This window comes from Lactuca serriola, chromosome 3 (assembly GCF_051521515.1).
Source record: "Lactuca serriola cultivar US96UC23 chromosome 3, Lser_US96UC23_V15, whole genome shotgun sequence".
NCBI lineage: Eukaryota > Viridiplantae > Streptophyta > Magnoliopsida > Asterales > Asteraceae > Lactuca > Lactuca serriola.
The window spans coordinates 136,896,657-136,905,721 of record NC_136410.1 but is presented as its reverse complement, the minus strand read 5'-3'; positions in this window follow the sequence as shown (position 1 = coordinate 136,905,721).

The window sequence follows — 9,065 nt, the reverse complement described above, 5'->3', positions numbered from 1 at the left end:
ACTTCGTATGCGGAAGTTATGATTTTTCAAAGTTTCGACTTAGCAGTATGTAGCCCAAAGTTCGAATATGAGATCGAGTGATTTATAGCCGAAACAATCTAAACGAGAATCGAAGATCTCATCAATAGTAATGCAACGGTAAAAAGACAGACGAAAACAAACGTCAGATAAAGAAGTTATGAATTTCTAACAGAGTTTTCCTGTCCCGGCCTACTAAAAATAATATAATAAAAGTTAAATTCAAAATTAGCCGACGGTGTCTAAACGAGAGTTGTAGAGCATAATCTCACCTACGTATGCAGATAAAGAACGTCGAAAACGGAACTCGTATGCGAAATATATGAATTTCTGAAGTTCGGGGCACGAACTTCCACCTTTGTCAGAGCTCACGACGTGAGCACAGTGTTCACGACGTGAGCAGGTGATGGACACCTTCCAGGGCAAGTGGCCATGACGAACGCAGTGACCTATCAAGCTAACGACGTGCGCATGGTTTTTCAGCCTCCTATAAATAGAAAGTGATGCCAGCCATTTAGGGTTGTCAATTTGTTTCCTCTTACTCCATATTACCTCGATTTACGTGCAAGTTATACCCCAGAAGCCCCGGTATCATCCCAACACCCAAAGCAAGTCCCGAAGTACCGAAGATCCCGAGAAGAAAAGAGTTTCCGAGCCAAAGCTTTGCCCGCAAGAAACCCGGTGTGTGAAGATATTCCGGTTTCATCGAAGAGTTACTACTTGAAGAGCCGTAGTGCTGTCCGATAATCGTCTTATCAAGTGAGTGTATTGTCCCTTTCATATACACGATTGTTAGTACAAGTATTGTTGTATGTATTAAGTATATGTTTTGAGTGAGGGTATCTTCCCTTTTCTTGTAACACATAACTATGAAGTATCTCATATAGAATATGTGCTATTTGTGTGTGTGTGTGTGTATATATATATATATATATATATATATATATGTATATATATGTATGTATATGATCTGTTTATTTGAAATGCGTATTGAATGAATATCTCATCAAGTTGTAAGTTATATATGAATGTATGTTTATATATTGTTATCTACAAAATATGTTGGGTTAGAACATGGGTAGATAGTTGACGTGTGATAAATTGATGAGATGCCTCTCTGTTGTTCTTGATTCAGTTCTCTAGCCGAGTTTAGATGATGACCACGGACTTTTCTAGACAGTCTAGTGGAACACTGGCAGGCTAGCCACCTATAGGTGTTAATGAACTTGGGTGTTCATTTGTTGTACTCTATCCCCCACATGGTTGTCTTGTTTCACATACATTGCTGAGGAAACCCTGAAGCATGTGTTGTTGCCCCGATGAAAATCCTTAGACTAGGTCCCTTGTGTGTAACATCCCGAAATATCAAGAGTAGAGTTGAAGGGCTAAAAGTGTATATGGGAAAGGGCAACTCGGCGAGTCCACGAGTGGACTCGGCGAGTAGGGTCGCGACTCTGGTCGTGTGTTAAGTGGTCAACTCGGCGAGTCGCAGGATGGACTCGGCGAGTAGGCGCTGAGTGGAGAAAACCCTAATTTCTGAGGATGAGCCCTATATAAAGGACATTATACCCTCTCCCCAGCCTCTTTACCCCCTCTTTTGAAGTCCAAAAAACCCTTAGACGCGATTGTGAGGGATTTGAGTGCATTTAAACCTTGGAGAAGAGATTTTGGAGGAGATCTTGGAGGGTTAGGAGGCTTGGAGCAAGGGGCTTTGCTAAGATTCAGATTTCTCTTCTGTTGGGGCTTCCTTTTGAGGTATTACTTCGTTTCTTGGGTTGTTATTCATCTAGAATCATTATTTTGGAGTGTGTGGAAAGTTTGGCTTATGGTATTTCGAGTTTGAAGGTTAGATCTGAGGTTGCTACCTCAGATCTGGAATGGAGAAGGTCTAGAGTGCATTAAAGTCCCTGTTCTTGAGTGTTTAGTGAAGTCATCTTGTCCCAAACCCTAGCCCTAGAGTGTAAAATGCCTAGATCTCTTTGGATTCACGTAAAGTTTGCCACTTTACGTGATGGATGGGTTGTAGAAGGGTAGATCTACGTTTTGGATCAATTGCATGGCCTGGAAGGCTTCTGTATGGGTTAAGATCTTGAGGCACTCGGCGAGTCACAAAGGCGTACTCGGCGAGTTGCTTGAAGATGGACTGGAACTCGGCGAGTTGGAAGAACAACTCGGCGAGTAGGTTGAAGATCGCCTTGGACTCGGCGAGTCTGTTCTTGGACTCGGCGAGTCTGGTCGTGAGGTCCTAACCTTTCTTCTGGTTGAGCTGTGAATTGGTGAGTCAAGGGATGACTCGGTGACTCAAGTGTGAAAGGACTCAGAGTTGTTGGACTCGGCGAGTCTCGGGGTGACTCGGCGAGTTGAGTTGCAAATTGGGGAAGTTCTGTGCATGGGGACTCAGCGAGTCATCGGGTTGACTCGGCGAGTAGAGTCAGTCAGGGGTTGACTTTGACTTTGACTTTGACCAAGGGTTGACCAGTTGATTTCCAGGGGCATTTTGGTAATTGTTGGCTTTTGTTTTGAGTTCAGAGTTTTGGTGTTGGCCAGTGTTGGGGATCGTATCAGTGGTCGGAGCGACTTGAGTTTACCTGTTCATTCGGCAGTTGCGAGGTGAGTTATCCTCACTATATCAGCAGGGTCTACGGCACCAAGGCCGGCCCTTTATCGGATTGTGATCCGGGCATCGTTGTTATGTTATTGCTTTGCTATGTTGCATCCTGGTAGTTAGGATGGTATATGTTAGAGACCTAGTTAAGGTCGGAATCCTGGTATATAGGATGATGCTACGCTAGTGACCGGTTAGGTCGGTATCCTGGTTAGGACAATGTTATGCTATGTGATCTGTTAGATTGGTTTGATGGGATATGATACGTTATATGATTGAATGTTTATGTGTACATGGTTGTTGGACTGGGGTTGGGTTGAGGCGGGACCTGCTTTGTGCTGTAAGCCAACATACCCAGGGCAGACCGGTTATCCCGAAGGCCCGACGAGCGGTCCGGATAGGCTGTAGGCCCCAAGAGGGCGGAGTAGACGTGCCGATGCGGCGGACCAGTCACACAGTAAACCCGAAGTGCATGGCTGTTATGTGTTCTGTTATGTTATGGCATGATATGCGTGTATGGTATATGCGGTTGGTATTTTGGGGGTATCTCACTAAGCTTTCGGGCTTACAGTTGTGGTTTAATGTTTTTTAGGTTCTTCAGGAGACCGTGGCAAGGCAAAGGCGTGATCGTACCACTCCTCATGTTTATGCTTCACGATGTGGTTCTGGGAAGACTTTGAAATAATTGTATTGAAAACCTTTTTGTAATAATTTTATGAAATCGGGTTGTTTTTAAAAAAATAAAATTTAAATTGGTTGGAATTTTATGGTCGTTACATTGTGATAGTTGTTTTAGGGAAGTAAAGTGAGGATAACGGGAATGGGTAATTGGGTTATTGTTGTTTGATGAAATTAATAAATTTATTCATTGTGAGTTGAAATCCCTATATGCTCACCAGGCTCCCAAGCCTGACCCACTCAATTTTTCTTTGTATTACAAGTAGTGGCACCAGAGCGTAAGTTGGACGACTTATCTAGATATTTTGATTATAGGCATGTAGTGTATATAAATGTTGTAAGGCTTATAATGTGTCGTTTATGCTTTTGTCTGTATCGGAACATGACATCCCGAGTTTTGTTATATAATTAAAATATACTTCTTTAAGAAATGCTTTGGTAAATCTTATTTTATCATATTTCATTTTGGGAACAAATCCCGCAACTCTTTTAATCAAAGGATTACTCTGAAATTATTCTAAAAGCATAAACTAAACCGGTCTTTTCTGGCAGTCAATTTGGGGATGTCATAGATGAATTCTACAATCATATTAGAAATTGTGGGATAGTCCCATAACTAGCTCCACCAAGAACACCACAACACAATGGTATGTCTGAAAGGAGAAATCGAGGCTTGCTAGATATGGTTCGTTCTACGATGACTTGTGCTACATTTCCATTTAGTTTCTAGGGTTATGATCTAGAAACTCCCGCTTATATTCTAAACCTTGTACAACTAAGAAGGTTGAAAAGACACCATTCAAAATGTAGAAATGGACTCGTCCCACTCTTGTACGAATCAAGATTTGGGATTATGGGGCTTTTGTTCGTCGAAAAGCACACGAAAAAATTGAACCCATATCTGAAAGGTGTTACTTCATTGTTTATTCTAAAGATTCCTTTGGATACTTGTTTTATAATCCTAATGAGAATAAGATTATTATTTCTTGTAGGACAGTTTTCCATGAAATGGAACTAACATCTGAAGAAACTAGTGGGAGCCAAATCGATCTTGATGAGATTTAAGAATCAACCAATAAAGAACCTGAAGTTGACACTAGATTTCAACAAGAGGTTGAAGAACCTTTTGAGGAATCTAATACACCTCCGCCTCCACCTTATAGATATGACAACATGTTGAGCGATAATGAGCTGCACAACTATCAGGAAGCCATGACAAACCCAAAGGATACAAAATGGAAAGAGGCAATAGAGAGCGAGATTCAATTTATGTATGATAACCAAGTTTGGAATTTGGTTGATCCATCACATGGCCTTAAAACCATTGGGTGTAGATGGGTATTCAAGAAGATGACTGTCTGGGAAAAATGCATACATATAAAGCTCAATTGGATGCACATGGTTATACTCAAACTCAAGGAATTGATAATGAGTAAACCTTCTCGAGAGTAGCTATGATTAAGTTTATTAGGATTCTATTTTCCATTGCCACTTATCATGGTTTTAAAATATGGAAAATGGATGTAAAAATGCTTTTCTTAATGGGAATCATACTAAATATATTTACGTGGATAAACTAGAAGGTTTTGTATAGTCCAAGTATCCTAATATGTTACGCAAAATTGAGAAGTCCATCTATGGACTTAAACAAGCACCTCGCAGGTGGAACATATGTTTCAATGAGAAAATCCAGAAGTTTGGTTTCTTAATTAATGAAGATGAACAATTTTTATATATTAGATCTAGTGGGAGCGTAGTTGTCTTTCTTGTCTTATATGTCGATGACATTCTTCTTATAGGAAAAGACATCCCAACACTGAATAGTGTAGAAGTTTGGATTTGGAAGAGTCTCATTATAAAAGACTTGGTAGAAGTCGTGTGCATACTTTGTATCAAGATCTATAAGGATAAATCTAGGTGACTGATAGGAATTATCCATAATACATGAATAGATTAAATTTTAAAGAAATTCAGGATGGAGGACTATAAGAAAGGATTTGTACCTATGCAACATGGCATGGTATTGAGTAAAACTCAATGTCCTAGTACCGGTGAAGAACTGGACATAATAAGTTGAGTCTCATATGCTTTGGCTATAGGAACGATCATGTACGCCATGATATGTATAAGGTCGGACGTCTTATTAGCTTTAAGCATGATAAGTCGTTATCAAGCCAATCTTGGCGAAATTCATTGGATCACGGTCAAGAACATTTTGAAGTATCTTAGGAGAACTTAGATATGTTCCTGGCCTATGGTGGTAACAAAGAGCTAAGTGTTAAAGGATATTTGGATACACATTTTCAAATCGATAGAGATGATTTTCTATCTCAATCAAGTTTTGTATTCATATTTAATTGAGGAGTAGGGACTTAGAAGAGTTCCAAGCAAGAGACTATAGAGGATTCAACAATAGAGTCGGAGTATATTGCGGCTAATGAAGTTTCCAAGGAGGCAATGTGGTTAAAGAAGTTCATCAACGATTTGGGTGTTGTTCCAAGCATAAATCTTTTGCGACAATGAGGGAATAGTCGCTTTGGCTAAAGAAGCTCGAGATCACAAGCGCTCAAGATATCTACTCAGAAAGTTCCACTACATCAGGAAGCTAGTTGAATATGGAGACATTATAGTGAGTCAAGTTCTATCGGAAGATAATCATGTTGATCCATTTACCAAACCATTGTCAAAAATCAAGCATGATGCTCATACCAGATATATTGGGACTAGGTTTGGTAGTGATTTGTTTTGATTACAAAATTTGTAGATTATTAATAATAAGTTGTTATATTGATAATAATATGACTTTTTGATTTGGTGATTATTAATAATAAGTTGCTACCTTTTAATTAATACTTTATATGTTCTTTCTTTTGCATGTTTAGAACCACTTCCAGAATAATGTTATATTGAAGCTTCCACAATTGGTCCTACTCTCGGAAGATACTAGTGAATAAAGACTGTCATGGAGTATTGGTATCTTTTTAATTGAGATGAACATTGCAAAGGTATGCAAGTAATACTAATGACTACTTGAAAATGGATATTTTAGGTATTGGAGTAACAAAACTTAAAGATTACTTCATGTATCTTGTCATGAGTAACAATATTTACTATTCTTCAAATAGAGATGTATGAGGTATTGTCCTACGTTCTGTTGTATCTTGGTTTCTCCTTAACATTGTTCGTAACTGCCGGCTATACAAGGTTTGAGTAGATATTTCACGAGGAATAGTATTGGCATATTTAGTCGAAGTTTATTTGATCCTTCTGCTAGAAATGGAGAAGTATATATCTCCGAGCCCCTCGATGATTTGGTGTTGACAATAAATTCTTAGCCGAGTGGAGACTGAGTTGATCATATTTAACTGCACTTTGATAAGGACACCACTATTCAATAGTGGGAAACATAATCTTGAACCATGAGATTGACCTATGATCCATGTCCCAGGTTCATTATAGATACCATGAAGATCAAAGGAATTTGAAGTCATTAATCTTAGGGTTGTTTATAGCAAAATTATGATAAATATAGTAGTTGTATTGGACTACCACTCACTGCTTATATCTATTAAGTATTGAACCAAAATTTTGTTGATGTCTAAGTGAAATTTGGAGCTATTGGAGAATGGTTCCCATAGCCATAACATGTCGGTAATATTACTATAAATAGTAGTGTCATTTTGGGTTACACACAAGAGTGAAATTAAGCAGAATTGACATATATTTATTTTAGGGACTTGTTTTGTTAATTAATTAATAGTTTAATTAATTAATTAGAAAACAAAGAAAATATGGAATATTTTAGAAAGATTTGATTCTTGGATAATTATCAAAAGTCTGGATAATTACTAATTTTCAGATAATTATCAATTGAAGTTCAAATCACCTACACATAAATAAATACGTCTAATCCTGGTTTTGGAACAATGAAAACTTAGTCTCTTATCTCAAAAAGTCGGAATCCTTAAAAAACCCTAGAAAAACATGAAGGTTCGATACCACACTGCGGTTCTTCTTTTGCTGTGCCATGTCACCGATCAAATTCCTTTGATCAAGTTTGTTTCATGTTGGTTCTCGATGGTACTTTCAGATTTGTTGATTGTTATGTCTTGGGTATGGTTATAAGAGAGGAACTCTATGTGATCAACTAGCTAAGTAGAAGAAATAGAAGAAGACCATAAAGGTATGGTTCATTTCTATTAAGTCCTTTAGGTTGCATATATGTTTGTATTAAGCTAGATATGTGGTTATTAATCTTAGAGCAGAAAAAATATTGGTGCTTCCGCTGCCCCAATTCGTATTTTAGCTAGGCTCATAACAGATCAGTTCTTATTATCTTTGTAAGGGTTGATAGGGTGTTATTTCTAGCATTAACCCTAAGGTTTGGATTAATATGTGAATGAAAGAACTTTATGTCAATACGGAGGCATGATACAAGAAGGCCCGTAAGGTTTTATTTCGATTGTGATCATGCATTGCAGATAAGTTATATTGACTGAATTATATTGAAATGAAAAGTTTTATTAAATGTTTAATAGTGATTTGATCGATATATAATGGAATGACTTTATGCAGACTTGACTATATGATACGAGAAGGCCCGCAAGGCTTAGTTGTGTTTATGATTATTCACTTTATGATGATATGTTAAATCTTACATAACATGTGGAAATGAAAAGGTTTTTTTTTCATATGTTTGAGAATGATTTTGTGTCTAAACCTATATAGCTCACGGGTCATTACTCTCTTATGTATGTTTTGTTTAAATGCCATGTAATCCAGGTTTATATATATTAAGAACTAGAATGTTGTGAGTGTATTGATTACAGTGAGCTTTTAGAATATAAAGGTTTGACAAATAATCTATAATGTATGTAAATTCACTGCTTTATTATGGTTGTGTGTGTTATCTATTGTATACCCACTTCATATGTTTTGAAACAAAATGTAAAATGTTTTGGTTTTTCTTGGATCATGTTTTGATAAATTTGAATAAATTATAAAATGTATTTAAAAACATAATATTTTTTATTATATGAAGAAGGGTTGGTGTTGCATTTGATATCAGACCCATAGTTTAAGTGAATTTCGTTATCCATACCTAGGCTTAAACTTTGAAAAATAAGAGAGAAACATAGTTTCTTTATGATAATTATTAGTGACATCACTTAGGTCCTATGTGCTTATAGTAGAAATATTTTTTCAAGACTAAGTAATCTCATGGTATCTTATGATATATGATTAGGATATCTTCTTAAAATATGTTACAAAAATATAAATTATTGAATTTGGAATTTTTATGGAAGAAGGTGATTATCAGATGTGATGTTACGTCGCTTTTGATGGACAAGCATGGAGTATGAAGATTTTTTTTCAAGAAAGTCTGTCTCCTTATCAATAAAAAGAGTACAACAAGGAGAACTAGTAAGATTTCTTGATTCCTTACTTCAAAAGTTACCGAAGGAAGGTTGGGTCGTGATGCAAGTAAGATATCTTTAGAAAATTTTTGGTTAAATTGATTCGGATGATTTCATTAAAAACAAGTCAATTGGATAGGATTAAGCTATGGATTGGTGTTCGAGGAAGGCCTAATTATAGGAAGGAATTTATAGAAAAAGAGTAACTTAGATCTAATAGAATATAATTATGTCAAACAAACCCCTTATGTTAGTGAAAGCAAGAACTTTGTTGTCGATCAAGCTGCTCTCCCTCTAGCATGCTTTTGTATTCTTTTCCGATGAAATTTAAAGGGGTTACTAGAATC